Raw genomic sequence first — 18906 nt, 5'->3', positions numbered from 1 at the left:
TGGTACCATGAGGACAGCTGTCTCTCTCATCTCTCTCTACTGGTACCATGAGGACAGCTGTCTCCCTCATCTCTCTACTGGTACCACGAGGACAGCTGTCTCCCTCATCTCTCTCTACTGGTACCATGAGGACAGCTGTCTCACTCATCTCTCTCTACTGGTACCATGAGGACATCTGTCTCCCTCATCTCTCTCTACTGGTACCATGAGGACAGCTGTCTCCCTCATCTCTCTCTACTGGTACCATGAGGACAGCTGTCTCCCTCATCTCTCTCTACTGGTACCATGAGGACAGCTGTCTCCCTCATCTCTCTACTGGTACCATGAGGACAGCTGTCTCCCTCATCTCTCTCTACTGGTACCATGAGGACAGCTGTCTCCCTCATCTCTCTCTACTGGTACCATGAGGACAGCTGCCTCCCTCATCTCTCTCTACTGGTACCATGAGGACAGCTGTCTCCCTCATCTCTCTCTACTGGTACCATGAGGACAGCTGTCTCCCTCATCTCTCTACTGGTACCATGAGGACAGCTGTCTCCCTCATCTCTCTCTACTGGTACCATGAGGACAGCTGTCTCTCTTATCTCTCTACTGGTACCATGAGGACAGCTGTCTCCCTCATCTCTCTCTACTGGTACCATGAGGACAGCTGCCTCCCTCATCTCTCTCTACTGGTACCATGAGGACAGCTGGCTCCCTCATCTCTCTCTACTGGTACCATGAGGACAGCTGGCTCCCTCATCTCTCTCTACTGGTACCATGAGGACAGCTGTCTTCCTCATCTCTCTCTACTGGTACCATGAGGACAGCTGTCTCCCTCATCATTCTCTACTGGTACCATGAGGACAGCTGTCTCTCTTATCTCTCTACTGGTACCATGAGGACAGCTGTCTCCCTCATCTCTCTACTGGTACCACGAGGACAGCTGTCTCCCTCATCTCTCTCTACTGGTACCATGAGGACAGCTGTCTCCCTCATCTCTCTCTACTGGTACCATGAGGACAGCTCAAATGGAAACTTAATCCCATAATGATCTTATAGTAGACCAGCCAACCTGGAAAAAGTGCTGTGATTTATTTTTGCTTGTTACAGACTGTCATCAATGCTAGATAAAACATGTTTTCTGTGATACACAAAGTAAGGCTGGATTTCAGGGTCATTTTGTATTTCTAATGCAATTTTAAACAGGTCAAAGGTCAAATGTGGTGAAAATTGTTAAATGTATGTAGATTTATGTGGAATGTTCAATAAAAACAGAGTGGATTATCAAACAACACTTAGACTATAGAGTTTCTGCATTAGTAGTTGCTTTACATCCAGCTACTCTGCTTTCAGATACACACATCCAGCTCATCAAATGCTTTACAAATGGCGTATTTGTGTGTCATAAGGAACATTAATGGTATTTAGTCTTTTTACAAAGGCCTTTTTCAATACATTTGTAAATGCCCCCATACCTGCAACAGCTGGAACTGGATCAGCTGCCATTTAGTAAATACTGTCTGACTGGACCACTGAGACCTGCTTCCCTTATGTTAATACAACAACTACAGGGCGGCAGGTAGCTGGTGGTTAGAGTGTTGGGACTGGATCAGCTGCCATTTAGTAAATACTGTCTGACTGGACCACTGAGACCTGCTTCCCTTACGTTAATACAACAACTACAGGGCGGCAGGTAGCCTGGTGGTTAGAGTGTTGGGACTGGATCAGCTGCCATTTAGTAAATACTGTCTGACTGGACCACTGAGACCTGCTTCCCTTATGTTAATACAACAACTACAGGGTCGTAGGTAGCCTGGTGGTTAGAGTGTTGGGACTGGATCAGCTGCCATTTAGTAAATACTGTCTGACTGGACCAAAGAGACCTGCTTCCCTTACGTTAATACAACAACTACAGGACGGCAGGTAGTCTGGTGGTTAGAGTGTTGGGACTGGATCAGCTGCCATTTAGTAAATACTGTCTGACTGGACCAAAGAGACCTGCTTCCCTTACGTTAATACAACAACTACAGGACGGCAGGTAGTCTGGTGGTTAGAGTGTTGGGACTGGATCAGCTGCCATTTAGTAAATACTGTCTGACTGGACCACTGAGACCTGCTTCCCTTATGTTAATACAACAACTACAGGGCGGCAGGTAGCCTTGTGGTTAGAGTGTTGGGACTGGATCAGCTGCCATTTAGTAAATACTGTCTGACTGGACCACTGAGACCTGCTTCCCTTATGTTAATACAACAACTACAGGACGGCAGGTAGCCTGGTGGTTAGAGTGTTGGGACTGGATCAGCTGCCATTTAGTAAATACTGTCTGACTGGACCACTGAGACCTGCTTCCCTTATGTTAATACAACAACTACAGGTCGGCAGGTAGCCTGGTGGTTAGAGTGTTGGGACTGGATCAGATGCCATTTAGTAAATACTGTCTGACTGGACCACTGAGACCTGCTTCCCTTATGTTAATACAACAACTACAGGGCGGCAGGTAGCCTGGTGGTTAGAGTGTTGGGACTGGATCAGCTGCCATTTAGTAAATACTGTCTGACTGGACCACTGAGACCTGCTTCCCTTATGTTAATACAACAACTACAGGGCGGTAGGTAGCCTGGTGGTTAGAGTGTTGGGACTGGATCAGCTGCCATTTAGTAAATACTGTCTGACTGGACCAAAGAGACCTGCTTCCCTTACGTTAATACAACAACTACAGGACGGCAGGTAGTCTGGTGGTTAGAGTGTTGGGACTGGATCAGCTGCCATTTAGTAAATACTGTCTGACTGGACCACTGAGACCTGCTTCCCTTATGTTAATACAACAACTACAGGACGGCAGGTAGCCTGGTGGTTAGAGTGTTGGGACTGGATCAGCTGCCATTTAGTAAATACTGTCTGACTGGACCACTGAGACCTGCTTCCCTTATGTTAATACAACAACTACAGGACGGCAGGTAGCCTGGTGGTTAGAGTGTTGGGACTGGATCAGCTGCCATTTAGTAAATACTGTCTGACTGGACCACTGAGACCTGCTTCCCTTACGTTAATACAACAACTACAGGGCGGCAGGTAGCCTGGTGGTTAGAGTGTTGGGACTGGATCAGCTGCCATTTAGTAAATACTGTCTGACTGGACCACTGAGACCTGCTTCCCTTACGTTAATACAACAACTACAGGGCGGCAGGTAGCCTGGTGGTTAGAGTGTTGGGACTGGATCAGCTGCCATTTAGTAAATACTGTCTGACTGGACCACTGAGACCTGCTTCCCTTATGTTAATACAACAACTACAGGGCGGCAGGTAGCCTGGTGGTTAGAGTGTTGGGACTGGATCAGCTGCCATTTAGTAAATACTGTCTGACTGGACCACTGAGACCTGCTTCCCTTATGTTAATACAACAACTACAGGGCGGCAGGTAGCCTGGTGGTTAGAGTGTTGGGACTGGATCAGCTGCCATTTAGTAAATACTGTCTGACTGGACCACTGAGACCTGGTGGTTAGAGTTCCTGCTTTACTGGTACCATTAATACAACAACTACAGGGCGGCAGGTAGCCTGGTGGTTAGAGTGTTGGGACTGGAACAGCTGCCATTTAGTAAATACTGTCTGACTGGACCACTGAGACCTGCTTCCCTTATGTTAATACAACAACTACAGGGCGGCAGGTAGCCTGGTGGTTAGAGTGTTGGGACTGGATCAGCTGCCATTTAGTAAATACTGTCTGACTGGACCACTGAGACCTGCTTCCTTATGTTAATACAACAACTACAGGACGGCAGGTAGCCTGGTGGTTAGAGTGTTGGGACTGGATCAGCTGCCATTTAGTAAATACTGTTTGACTGGACCACAGAGACCTGCTTCCCTTATGTTAATACAACAACTACAGGACGGCAGGTAGCCTGGTGGTTAGAGTGTTGGGACTGGATCAGCTGCCATTTAGTAAATACTGTCTGACTGGACCACTGAGACCTGCTTCCCTTATGTTAATACAACAACTACAGGGCGGCAGGTAGCCTGGTGGTTAGAGTGTTGGGACTGGATCAGCTGCCATTTAGTAAATACTGTCTGACTGGACCACTGAGACCTGCTTCCCTTATGTTAATACAACAACTACAGGACGGCAGGTAGCCTGGTGGTTAGAGTGTTGGGACTGGATCAGCTGCCATTTAGTAAATACTGTTTGACTGGACCACAGAGACCTGCTTCCCTTATGTTAATACAACAACTACAGGGCGGTAGGTAGCCTGGTGGTTAGAGTGTTGGGACTGGATCAGCTGCCATTTAGTAAATACTGTCTGACTGGACCACTGAGACCTGCTTCCCTTATGTTAATACAACAACTACAGGACGGCAGGTAGCCTGGTGGTTAGAGTGCTGGGACTGGATCAGCTGCCATTTAGTAAATACTGTCTGACTGGACCACTGAGACCTGCTTCCCTTACGTTAATACAACAACTACAGGGCGGCAGGTAGCCTGGTGGTTAGAGTGTTGGGACTGGATCAGCTGCCATTTAGTAAATACTGTCTGACTGGACCACTGAGACCTGCTTCCCTTATGTTAATACAACAACTACAGGGCGGCAGGTAGCCTGGTAGTTAGAGTGTTGGGACTGGATCAGCTGCCATTTAGTAAATACTGTCTGACTGGACCACTGAGACCTGCTTCCCTTATGTTAATACAACAACTACAGGACGGCAGGTAGCCTGGTGGTTAGAGTGTTGGGACTGGATCAGCTGCCATTTAGTAAATACTGTTTGACTGGACCACAGAGACCTGCTTCCCTTATGTTAATACAACAACTACAGGACGGCAGGTAGCCTGGTGGTTAGAGTGTTGGGACTGGATCAGCTGCCATTTAGTAAATACTGTCTGACTGGACCACTGAGACCTGCTTCCCTTATGTTAATACAACAACTACAGGGCGGCAGGTAGCCTTGTGGTTAGAGTGTTGGGACTGGATCAGCTGCCATTTAGTAAATACTGTCTGACTGGACCACTGAGACCTGCTTCCCTTATGTTAATACAACAACTACAGGGCGGCAGGTAGCCTGGTGGTTAGAGTGTTGGGACTGGATCAGCTGCCATTTAGTAAATACTGTCTGACTGGACCACTGAGACCTGCTTCCCTTACGTGGTAATACAACAACTACAGGGCGGCAGGTAGCCTGGTGGTTAGAGTGTTGGGACTGGATCAGCTGCCATTTAGTAAATACTGTCTGACTGGACCACTGAGACCTGCTTCCCTTACGTTAATACAACAACTACAGGGCGGCAGGTAGCCTGGTGGTTAGAGTGTTGGGACTGGATCAGCTGCCATTTAGTAAATACTGTCTGACTGGACCACTGAGACCTGCTTCCCTTATGTTAATACAACAACTACAGGACGGCAGGTAGCCTGGTGGTTAGAGTGCTGGGACTGGATCAGCTGCCATTTAGTAAATACTGTCTGACTGGACCACTGAGACCTGCTTCCCTTACGTTAATACAACAACTACAGGGCGGCAGGTAGCCTGGTGGTTAGAGTGTTGGGACTGGATCAGCTGCCATTTAGTAAATACTGTCTGACTGGACCACTGAGACCTGCTTCCCTTATGTTAATACAACAACTACAGGACGGCAGGTAGCCTGGTGGTTAGAGTGCTGGGACTGGATCAGCTGCCATTTAGTAAATACTGTCTGACTGGACCACTGAGACCTGCTTCCCTTACGTTAATACAACAACTACAGGGCGGCAGGTAGCCTGGTGGTTAGAGTGTTGGGACTGGATCAGCTGCCATTTAGTAAATACTGTCTGACTGGACCACTGAGACCTGCTTCCTTATGTTAATACAACAACTACAGGGCGGCAGGTAGCCTGGTAGTTAGAGTGTTGGGACTGGATCAGCTGCCATTTAGTAAATACTGTCTGACTGGACCACTGAGACCTGCTTCCCTTATGTTAATACAACAACTACAGGGCGGTAGGTAGCCTGGTGGTTAGAGTGTTGGGACTGGATCAGCTGCCATTTAGTAAATACTGTCTGACTGGACCACTGAGACCTGCTTCCCTTATTATTAATACAACAACTACAGGACGGCAGGTAGCCTGGTGGTTAGAGTGTTGGGACTGGATCAGCTGCCATTTAGTAAATACTGTCTGACTGGACCACTGAGACCTGCTTCCCTTATGTTAATACAACAACTACAGGGCGGCAGGTAGCCTGGTGGTTAGAGTGTTGGGACTGGATCAGCTGCCATTTAGTAAATACTGTCTGACTGGACCACTGAGACCTGCTTCCCTTATGTTAATACAACAACTACAGGACGGCAGGTAGCCTGGTGGTTAGAGTGTTGGGACTGGATCAGCTGCCATTTAGTAAATACTGTTTGACTGGACCACAGAGACCTGCTTCCCTTATGTTAATACAACAACTACAGGGCGGTAGGTAGCCTGGTGGTTAGAGTGTTGGGACTGGATCAGCTGCCATTTAGTAAATACTGTCTGACTGGACCACTGAGACCTGCTTCCCTTATGTTAATACAACAACTACAGGGCGGCAGGTAGCCTGGTGGTTAGAGGTCTGGGACTGGATCAGCTGCCATTTAGTAAATACTGTCTGACTGGACCACTGAGACCTGCTTCCCTTATGTTAATACAACAACTACAGGGCGGCAGGTAGCCTGGTGGTTAGAGTGTTGGGACTGGATCAGCTGCCATTTAGTAAATACTGTCTGACTGGACCACTGAGACCTGCTTCCCTTATGTTAATACAACAACTACAGGACGGCAGGTAGCCTGGTGGTTAGAGTGTTGGGACTGGATCAGCTGCCATTTAGTAAATACTATCTGACTGGACCACTGAGACCTGCTTCCCTTACGTTAATACAACAACTACAGGGCGGCAGGTAGCCTGGTGGTTAGAGTGTTGGGACTGGATCAGCTGCCATTTAGTAAATACTGTCTGACTGGACCACTGAGACCTGCTTCCCTTACGTTAATACAACAACTACAGGGCGGCAGGTAGCCTGGTGGTTAGAGTGTTGGGACTGGATCAGCTGCCATTTAGTAAATACTGTCTGACTGGACCACTGAGACCTGCTTCCCTTATGTTAATACAACAACTACAGGACGGCAGGTAGCCTGGTGGTTAGAGTGCTGGGACTGGATCAGCTGCCATTTAGTAAATACTGTCTGACTGGACCACTGAGACCTGCTTCCCTTACGTTAATACAACAACTACAGGGCGGCAGGTAGCCTGGTGGTTAGAGTGTTGGGACTGGATCAGCTGCCATTTAGTAAATACTGTCTGACTGGACCACTGAGACCTGCTTCCCTTATGTTAATACAACAACTACAGGACGGCAGGTAGCCTGGTGGTTAGAGTGCTGGGACTGGATCAGCTGCCATTTAGTAAATACTGTCTGACTGGACCACTGAGACCTGCTTCCCTTATGTTAATACAACAACTACAGGGCGGCAGGTAGCCTGGTGGTTAGAGTGTTGGGACTGGATCAGCTGCCATTTAGTAAATACTGTCTGACTGGACCACTGAGACCTGCTTCCCTTATTATTAATACAACAACTACAGGACGGCAGGTAGCCTGGTGGTTAGAGTGTTGGGACTGGATCAGCTGCCATTTAGTAAATACTGTCTGACTGGACCACTGAGACCTGCTTCCCTTATGTTAATACAACAACTACAGGGCGGTAGGTAGCCTGGTGGTTAGAGTGTTGGGACTGGATCAGCTGCCATTTAGTAAATACTGTCTGACTGGACCACTGAGACCTGCTTCCCTTATGTTAATACAACAACTACAGGGCGGCAGGTAGCCTGGTGGTTAGAGGTCTGGGACTGGATCAGCTGCCATTTAGTAAATACTGTCTGACTGGACCACTGAGACCTGCTTCCCTTACGTTAATACAACAACTACAGGGCGGCAGGTAGCCTGGTGGTTAGTTAGGAGTGTTGGGACTGGATCAGCTGCCATTTAGTAAATACTATCTGACTGGACCACTGAGACCTGCTTCCCTTACGTTAATACAACAACTACAGGGCGGCAGGTAGCCTGGTGGTTAGAGTGTTGGGACTGGATCAGCTGCCATTTAGTAAATACTGTCTGACTGGACCACTGAGACCTGCTTCCCTTACGTTAATACAACAACTACAGGGCGGCAGGTAGCCTGGTGGTTAGAGTGTTGGGACTGGATCAGCTGCCATTTAGTAAATACTGTCTGACTGGACCACTGAGACCTGCTTCCCTTATGTTAATACAACAACTACAGGACGGCAGGTAGCCTGGTGGTTAGAGTGCTGGGACTGGATCAGCTGCCATTTAGTAAATACTGTCTGACTGGACCACTGAGACCTGCTTCCCTTACGTTAATACAACAACTACAGGGCGGCAGGTAGCCTGGTGGTTAGAGTGTTGGGACTGGATCAGCTGCCATTTAGTAAATACTGTCTGACTGGACCACTGAGACCTGCTTCCCTTATGTTAATACAACAACTACAGGACGGCAGGTAGCCTGGTGGTTAGAGTGCTGGGACTGGATCAGCTGCCATTTAGTAAATACTGTCTGACTGGACCACTGAGACCTGCTTCCCTTACGTTAATACAACAACTACAGGGCGGCAGGTAGCCTGGTGGTTAGAGTGTTGGGACTGGATCAGCTGCCATTTAGTAAATACTGTCTGACTGGACCACTGAGACCTGCTTCCCTTATGTTAATACAACAACTACAGGGCGACAGGTAGCCTGGTAGTTAGAGTGTTGGGACTGGATCAGCTGCCATTTAGTAAATACTGTCTGACTGGACCACTGAGACCTGCTTCCCTTATGTTAATACAACAACTACAGGGCGGTAGGTAGCCTGGTGGTTAGAGTGTTGGGACTGGATCAGCTGCCATTTAGTAAATACTGTCTGACTGGACCACTGAGACCTGCTTCCCTTATGTTAATACAACAACTACAGGGCGGCAGGTAGCCTGGTGGTTAGAGTGTTGGGACTGGATCAGCTGCCATTTAGTAAATACTGTCTGACTGGACCACTGAGACCTGCTTCCCTTACGTTAATACAACAACTACAGGGCGGCAGGTAGCCTGGTGGTTAGAGTGTTGGGACTGGATCAGCTGCCATTTAGTAAATACTGTCTGACTGGACCACTGAGACCTGCTTCCCTTACGTTAATACAACAACTACAGGACGGCAGGTAGCCTGGTGGTTAGAGTGTTGGGACTGGATCAGCTGCCATTTAGTAAATACTATCTGACTGGACCACTGAGACCTGCTTCCCTTACGTTAATACAACAACTACAGGGCGGCAGGTAGCCTGGTGGTTAGAGTGTTGGGACTGGATCAGCTGCCATTTAGTAAATACTGTCTGACTGGACCACTGAGACCTGCTTCCCTTACGTTAATACAACAACTACAGGGCGGCAGGTAGCCTGGTGGTTAGAGTGTTGGGACTGGATCAGCTGCCATTTAGTAAATACTGTCTGACTGGACCACTGAGACTTGCTTCCCTTATGTTAATACAACAACTACAGGACGGCAGGTAGCCTGGTGGTTAGAGTGCTGGGACTGGATCAGCTGCCATTTAGTAAATACTGTCTGACTGGACCACTGAGACCTGCTTCCCTTACGTTAATACAACAACTACAGGGGACGGCAGGTAGCCTGGTGGTTAGAGTGTTGGGACTGGATCAGCTGCCATTTAGTAAATACTGTCTGACTGGACCACTGAGACCTGCTTCCCTTATGTTAATACAACAACTACAGGACGGCAGGTAGCCTGGTGGTTAGAGTGTTGGGACTGGATCAGCTGCCATTTAGTAAATACTGTCTGACTGGACCACTGAGACCTGCTTCCCTTATGTTAATACAACAACTACAGGGCGGCAGGTAGCCTGGTGGTTAGAGTGTTGGGACTGGATCAGCTGCCATTTAGTAAATACTGTCTGACTGGACCACTGAGACCTGCTTCCCTTATGTTAATACAACAACTACAGGGCGGCAGGTAGCCTGGTGGTTAGAGTGTTGGGACTGGATCAGCTGCCATTTAGTAAATACTGTCTGACTGGACCACTGAGACCTGCTTCCCTTATTATTAATACAACAACTACAGGGGGCAGGTAGCCTGGTGGTTAGAGTGTTGGGACTGGATCAGCTGCCATTTAGTAAATACTGTCTGACTGGACCACTGAGACCTGCTTCCCTTATGTTAATACAACAACTACAGGACGGCAGGTAGCCTGGTGGTTAGAGTGTTGGGACTGGATCAGCTGCCATTTAGTAAATACTGTTTGACTGGACCACAGAGACCTGCTTCCCTTATGTTAATACAACAACTACAGGGCGGTAGGTAGCCTGGTGGTTAGAGTGTTGGGACTGGATCAGCTGCCATTTAGTAAATACTGTCTGACTGGACCACTGAGACCTGCTTCCTTATGTTAATACAACAACTACAGGGCGGTAGGTAGCCTGGTGGTTAGAGTGTTGGGACTGGATCAGCTGCCATTTAGTAAATACTGTCTGACTGGACCACTGAGACCTGCTTCCCTTATGTTAATACAACAACTACAGGGCGGCAGGTAGCCTGGTGGTTAGAGTGTTGGGACTGGATCAGCTGCCATTTAGTAAATACTGTCTGACTGGACCACTGAGACCTGCTTCCCTTATGTTAATACAACAACTACAGGACGGCAGGTAGCCTGGTGGTTAGAGTGCTGGGACTGGATCAGCTGCCATTTAGTAAATACTGTCTGACTGGACCACTGAGACCTGCTTCCCTTACGTTAATACAACAACTACAGGGCGGCAGGTAGCCTGGTGGTTAGAGTGTTGGGACTGGATCAGCTGCCATTTAGTAAATACTGTCTGACTGGACCACTGAGACCTGCTTCCCTTATGTTAATACAACAACTACAGGACGGCAGGTAGCCTGGTGGTTAGAGTGTTGGGACTGGATCAGCTGCCATTTAGTAAATACTGTCTGACTGGACCACTGAGACCTGCTTCCCTTTACGTTAATACAACAACTACAGGGCGGCAGGTAGCCTGGTGGTTAGAGTGTTGGGACTGGATCAGCTGCCATTTAGTAAATACTATCTGACTGGACCACTGAGACCTGCTTCCCTTACGTTAATACAACAACTACAGGGCGGCAGGTAGCCTGGTGGTTAGAGTGTTGGGACTGGATCAGCTGCCATTTAGTAAATACTGTCTGACTGGACCACTGAGACCTGCTTCCCTTACGTTAATACAACAACTACAGGGCGGCAGGTAGCCTGGTGGTTAGAGTGTTGGGACTGGATCAGCTGCCATTTAGTAAATACTGTCTGACTGGACCACTGAGACCTGCTTCCCTTATGTTAATACAACAACTACAGGACGGCAGGTAGCCTGGTGGTTAGAGTGCTGGGACTGGATCAGCTGCCATTTAGTAAATACTGTCTGACTGGACCACTGAGACCTGCTTCCCTTATGTTAATACAACAACTACAGGGCGGCAGGTAGCCTGGTGGTTAGAGTGTTGGGACTGGATCAGCTGCCATTTAGTAAATACTGTCTGACTGGACCACTGAGACCTGCTTCCCTTATGTTAATACAACAACTACAGGACGGCAGGTAGCCTGGTGGTTAGAGTGCTGGGACTGGATCAGCTGCCATTTAGTAAATACTGTCTGACTGGACCACTGAGACCTGCTTCCCTTACGTTAATACAACAACTACAGGGCGGCAGGTAGCCTGGTGGTTAGAGTGTTGGGACTGGATCAGCTGCCATTTAGTAAATACTGTCTGACTGGACCACTGAGACCTGCTTCCCTTATGTTAATACAACAACTACAGGGCGGCAGGTAGCCTGGTAGTTAGAGTGTTGGGACTGGATCAGCTGCCATTTAGTAAATACTGTCTGACTGGACCACTGAGACCTGCTTCCCTTATTATTAATACAACAACTACAGGACGGCAGGTAGCCTGGTGGTTAGAGTGTTGGGACTGGATCAGCTGCCATTTAGTAAATACTGTCTGACTGGACCACTGAGACCTGCTTCCCTTATGTTAATACAACAACTACAGGGCGGTAGGTAGCCTGGTGGTTAGAGTGTTGGGACTGGATCAGCTGCCATTTAGTAAATACTGTCTGACTGGACCACTGAGACCTGCTTCCCTTATGTTAATACAACAACTACAGGACGGCAGGTAGCCTGGTGGTTAGAGTGCTGGGACTGGATCAGCTGCCATTTAGTAAATACTGTCTGACTGGACCACTGAGACCTGCTTCCCTTACGTTAATACAACAACTACAGGGCGGCAGGTAGCCTGGTGGTTAGAGTGTTGGGACTGGATCAGCTGCCATTTAGTAAATACTGTCTGACTGGACCACTGAGACCTGCTTCCTTATGTTAATACAACAACTACAGGGCGGCAGGTAGCCTGGTAGTTAGAGTGTTGGGACTGGATCAGCTGCCATTTAGTAAATACTGTCTGACTGGACCACTGAGACCTGCTTCCCTTATGTTAATACAACAACTACAGGGCGGCAGGTAGCCTGGTGGTTAGAGTGTTGGGACTGGATCAGCTGCCATTTAGTAAATACTGTCTGACTGGACCACTGAGACCTGCTTCCCTTATGTTAATACAACAACTACAGGGCGGCAGGTAGCCTGGTGGTTAGAGTGTTGGGACTGGATCAGCTGCCATTTAGTAAATACTGTCTGACTGGACCACTGAGCCCTGCTTCCCTTATGTTAATACAACAACTACAGGGCGGCAGGTAGCCTGGTGGTTAGAGTGTTGGGACTGGATCAGCTGCCATTTAGTAAATACTGTCTGACTGGACCACTGAGACCTGCTTCCCTTATGTTAATACAACAACTACAGGGCGGCAGGTAGCCTTGTGGTTAGAGTGTTGGGACTGGATCAGCTGCCATTTAGTAAATACTGTCTGACTGGACCACTGAGACCTGCTTCCCTTACGTTAATACAACAACTACAGGGCGGTAGGTAGCCTGGTGGTTAGAGTGTTGGGACTGGATCAGCTGCCATTTAGTAAATACTGTCTGACTGGACCACTGAGACCTGCTTCCCTTATGTTAATACAACAACTACAGGGCGGCAGGTAGCCTGGTGGTTAGAGTGTTGGGACTGGATCAGCTGCCATTTAGTAAATACTGTCTGACTGGACCACTGAGACCTGCTTCCCTTACGTTAATACAACAACTACAGGGCGGCAGGTAGCCTGGTGGTTAGAGTGTTGGGACTGGATCAGCTGCCATTTAGTAAATACTGTCTGACTGGACCACTGAGACCTGCTTCCCTTACGTTAATACAACAACTACAGGGCGGCAGGTAGCCTGGTGGTTAGAGTGTTGGGACTGGATCAGCTGCCATTTAGTAAATACTGTCTGACTGGACCACTGAGACCTGCTTCCCTTACGTTAATACAACAACTACAGGGCGGTAGGTAGCCTGGTGGTTAGAGTGTTGGGACAGTAACCTGAAGTTTGATACACTCTTAGAAAGAAAGGTGCTATCTAGAACCTTAAAGGGTTCTTAGGCTGTCCCCATAGGAGAACCCTTTGAAGAACTCTTTTAGGTTTCAGGTAGAACCCTTTCCACATATGGTTCTGTATGGAACCCAAAAGGGTTCTATCTGGAACCAAAAAGGGTTCTGCTACGTGGACAACCAAAAAATCTCTTATGGAACCCTTATTTCTTAGAGTGTAGTCGTAATCCCCGAACCGACAAGGTGAAGCAAGGCAACCTCACCACAACAACTGCTCCCCAGGTGCCCAATGTGGCACGTACTCAGAGGGGTCAGGTTAAAAGTGTTTCGGTTCGACCTTGTGTGTAATTTATGATTAAAATAAATAAAAATTTAAATCAGTGATAGAGGGAAGTTGTATCATTAATGCCATATTGTGGGCTAGTCATTTAATCTCAGTAAGGACAGACATGGGAACGACAAGTTCTCTCATCATTTCTTTTCTTTACAGTAAAAGTTGTGTTTTTGTAAAAGTCCCTTTGTTATTGTTTCCGTGGCGATGCTATGACATCTTTATGGTGCTGCTGGAAATGTGTTCATTTGTAAAATACATTTGTGAATAAAAGTTCTTACCGTCTTTCTTCTCTTCTTCCTGGATGTTCTTAGAAAAGCTGTTCTGTAGTTCATCAGCTCCAGTCCTCAATGAAAGAATGATCTCAGAGCCAACTCTTCTGTTTACATTTACATTTACATTTAAGTCATTTAGCAGACGCTCTTATCCAGAGCGACTTACAAATTGGCTTCAAACTAGTGACAACGCCCTCTACTTCTGTTTTACCAGAACAGAGACGTCTCCAGGAAACGTGTGTGTGTGTGTGTGTGTGTGTGTGTGTGTGTGTGTGTGTGTGTGTGTGTGTTGTGTGTGTTGTTTAAGGCTTTCAGCTTAGTCATAGGGTCTCAAAAAACAGGATATGGTACTATCAGTTCAGGCATTCTGTGGGCATTTCAGAGAATGTGCAATTGTGTAGGTGTGCCTGTTACTATGGAGGCACAGTATGTGCCAAAAGGACACATTTTAAATTAAAAGTGGACACGTGTCATAAACCAGTAGGCTGCTTTTCTGTTAAGAGTTTGGTTGGACCGCCTTACCCTTGAGATTTCACTCTCTATCGCTGGTCAGTGCTTTTCCTCATAAAATCTGACTTGAACCCTAACTCTAACCTTGATCCAACCTTAACCAAACTCCTAAGGCCTTTTTTCTTCATGAATTTTTACAATGTAGCCACATTTGGAATTTGCAGCTGGCCCTATCTAGCAGTTATCCAACACCTCTCCATCCCTCTTTCCCTCCTCCCACTCTCTCCTGTCCTGTCCTCTCCTCTTCTCATCTCTTCTTTTATTCTTTCTCCTCCTTTTCTCCATTTCCCCTCCATCTCCTATACATATCATCTCTCCATCTCTCCTCTCTTTAGTGTGTACTGTGGGTATCTCTCCTCCATATCCATCCTCTCTCCATCTCTATTCTCTTTTTCTGTCAGTATCAGAGGTATGAGGGTCAGAGGCATGAGGGTCAGAGTCATGAGGGTTAGAGTCATGAGGGTCAGAGTCATGAGGGTCAGAGGCATGAGGGTCAGAGTCATGAGGGTCAGAGTCATGAGGGTCAGAGGCATGAGGGTCAGAGGCATGAGGGTCAGAGGCATGAGGGTCAGAGGCATGAGGGTCAGAGGCATGAGGGTCAGAGGCACGAGGGTCAGAGGCACGAGGGTCAGAGGCACGAGGGTCAGAGCCATGAGGGTCAGAGTACATGAGGGTCAGAGACATGAGGGTCAGAGTACATGAGGGTCAGAGACATGAGGGTCAGAGAGGGTGAATGTATTGAGAGGGCAAAAAGATTACAGTGAATATAGCGTACCTTTACTGTTGAGTATGTTCAGTTAACCCCACAAAGTGAAAGTTGAAAAACTAACTTACTCTGAGCTAACTTTGCCCCTTCCCCCTCTTCCTCTTGAAAGTATCACAAAGACAAACAGGAAACTCAGTGAGTCACAAGGCTGTGCTAAAAACATCACAATAACAAATCATGTGGTTTAATGTAGATAATTTATTTAGCTTGTTTTCTATGTAGAATGTGGGCTAGTTGTCCAAAGTTGTCTATATCATGAATGTGGGCTAGTTGTCTATATCATGAATGTGGGCTAGTTGTCTATATCATGAATGTGGGCTAGTTGTCTATATCATGAATGTGGGCTAGTTGTCTATATCATGAATGTGGGCTAGTTGTCCATAGTTGTCTATATCATGAATGTGGGCTAGTTGTCTATATCATGAATGTGGGCTAGTTGCCTATATCATGAATGTGGGCTAGTTGTCTATATCATGAATGTGGGCTAGTTGTCCATAGTTGTCTATATCATGAATGTGGGCTAGTTGTCTATATCATGAATGTGGGCTAGTTGTCTTTATCATGAATGTGGGCTAGTTGTCTATATCATGAATGTGGGCTAGTTGTCTATATCATGAATGTGGGCTAGTTGTCTATATCATGAATGTGGGCTAGTTGCCTATATCATGAATGTGGGCTAGTTGTCTATATCATGAATGTGGGCTAGTTGTCTATATCATGAATGTGGGCTATATCATGAATGTGCCTATATCATGAATGTGGGCTAGTTGTCTATATCATGAATGTGGGCTAGTTGCCTATATCATGAATGTGGGCTAGTTGTCTATATCATGAATGTGGGCTAGTTGTCTATATCATGAATGTGGGCTAATTGTCTAGTTGTCTATATCATGAATATGGGCTAGTTGTCTAGTTGTCTATATCATGAATGTGGGCTAGTTGTCCATAGTTGTCTATATCATGAATGTGGGCTAGTTGTCCATAGTTGTCTATATCATGAATGTGGGCTAGTTGTCTATATCATGAATGTGGGCTAGTTGTCTATATCATGAATGTGGGCTAGTTGTCCATAGTTGTCTATATCATGAATGTGGGCTAGTTGTCCATAGTTGTCTATATCATGAATGTGGGCTAGTTGTCTATATCATGAATGTGGGCTAGTTGTCCATAGTTGGCTATATCATGAATGGGGGCTAGTTGTCCATAGTTGTCTATATCATGAATGTGGGCTAGTTGTCTATATCATGAATGTGGGCTAGTTGTCTATATCATGAATGTGGGCTAGTTGTCCATAGTTGGCTATATCATGAATGTGGGCTAGTTGTCTATATCATGAATGTGGGCTAGTTTTCCATAGTTGTCTATATCATGAATGTGGGCTAGTTGTCTATAGTTGTCTATATCATGAATGTGGGCTAGTTGTCCATAGTTGTCTATATCATGAATGTGGGCTAGTTGTCCATAGTTGTCTATATCATGAATGTGGGCTAGTTGTCCATAGTTGTCTATATCATGAATGTGGGCTAGTTGTCTAGTTGGCTATATCATGAATGTGGGCTTGTTGTCTAGTTGGCTATTTCATGAATGTGGGCTAGTTGTCCATAGTTGTCTATATCATGAATGTGGGCTAGTTTTCCATAGTTGTCTATATCATGAATGTGGGCTAGTTGTCTATAGTTGTCTATATCATGAATGTGGGCTAGTTGTCTATAGTTGTCTATATCATGAATGTGGGCTAGTTGTCTATATCATGAATGTGGGCTAGTTGTCTATATCATGAATGTGGGCTAGTTGTCCATAGTTGGCTATATCATGAATGTGGGCTAGTTGTCCATAGTTGGCTATATCATGAATGTGGGCTAGTTGTCCATAGTTGGCTATTTCATGAATGTGGGCTAGTTGTCCATAGTTGGCTATTTCATGAATGTGGGCTAGTTGTCCATAGTTGTCTATATCATGAATGTGGGCTAGTTTTCCATAGTTGTCTATATCATGAATGTGGGCTAGTTGTCTATAGTTGTCTATATCATGAATGTGGGCTAGTTGTCTATAGTTGTCTATATCATGAATGTGGGCTAGTTGTCTATATCATGAATGTGGGCTAGTTTTCCATAGTTGTCTATATCATGAATGTGGGCTAGTTGTCCATAGTTGGCTATTTCATGAATGTGGGCTAGTTGTCCATAGTTGTCTATATCATGAATGTGGGCTAGTTGTCTATATCATGAATGTGGGCTAGTTGTCTATATCATGAATGTGGGCTAGTTGTCCATAGTTGTCTATATCATGAATGTGGGCTAGTTGTCCATAGTTGTCTATATCATGAATGTGGGCTAGTTGTCCATAGTTGTCTATATCATGAATGTGGGCTAGTTGTCTATAGTTGTCTATATCATGAATGTGGGCTAGTTGTCTATAGTTGTCTATATCATGAATGTGGGCTAGTTGTCCATAGTTGTCTATATCATGAATGTGGGCTAGTTGTCTATAGTTGTCTATATCATGAATGTGGGCTAGTTGTCTATAGTTGTCTATATCATGAATGTGGGCTAGTTGTCTATATCATGAATGTGGGCTAGTTGTCTATACCATGAATGTGGGCTAGTTGTCTATATCATGAATGTGGGCTAGTTGTCTATATCATGAATGTGGGCTAGTTGTCTATATCATGAATGTGGGCTAGTTGTCTATATCATGAATGTGGGCTAGTTGTCCATAGTTGTCTATATCATGAATGTGGGCTAGTTGTCTATATCATGAATGTGGGCTAGTTGTCTATATCATGAATGTGGGCTAGTTGTCTATAGTTGTCTATATCATGAATGTGGGCTAGTTGTCCATAGTTGTCTATATCATGAATGTGGGCTAGTTGTCCATAGTTGTCTATATCATTAATGTGGGCTAGTTGTCTATATCATGAATGTGGGCTAGTTGTCTATATCATTAACGTGGGCTAATTGTCTAGTTGTCTATATCATGAATGTGGGCTAGTTGTCTAGTTGTCTATATCATGAATGTGGGCTAGTTGTCTAGTTGTCTATATCATGAATGTGGGCTAGTTGTCTAGTTGTCTATATCATGAATGTGGGCTAGTTGTCTAGTTGTCTATATCATTAATGTGGGCTAATTGTCTAGTTGTCTATATCATGAATGTGGGCTAGTTGTCTAGTTGTCTATATCATGAATGTGGGCTAGTTGTCCATAGTTGTCTATATCATGAATGTGGGCTAATTGTCTAGTTGTCTATATCATTAATGTGGGCTAATTGTCTAGTTGTCTATATCATGAATGTGGGCTAGTTGTCTATATCATTAACGTGGGCTAATTGTCTAGTTGTCTATATCATGAATGTGGGCTAGTTGTCTAGTTGTCTATATCATGAATGTGGGCTAGTTGTCTAGTTGTCTATATCATTAATGTGGGCTAGTTGTCTATATCATGAATGTGGGCTAGTTGTCTAGTTGTCTATATCATTAACGTGGGCTAGTTGTCTAGTTGTCTATATCATTAATGTGGGCTAGTTGTCTATATCATGAATGTGGGCTAGTT

General features: G+C 45.9%; 1 pseudogene; it reads right to left on the bottom strand.

The window, feature by feature from the left end:
- Positions 1-14205, bottom strand: part of LOC115126892 (GTPase IMAP family member 7-like) — a 31761-nt pseudogene extending 17556 nt beyond the window's left edge.
- Positions 14206-18906: the final 4701 nt, after the last annotated feature.

Source organism: Oncorhynchus nerka, linkage group LG15, assembly GCF_034236695.1.
Source record: "Oncorhynchus nerka isolate Pitt River linkage group LG15, Oner_Uvic_2.0, whole genome shotgun sequence".
In the NCBI taxonomy this organism is placed as follows: Eukaryota; Metazoa; Chordata; class Actinopteri; order Salmoniformes; family Salmonidae; genus Oncorhynchus; species Oncorhynchus nerka.
Note: the sequence above shows the minus strand (reverse complement) of the source record. Positions and strands in the feature narration are given on the sequence as shown.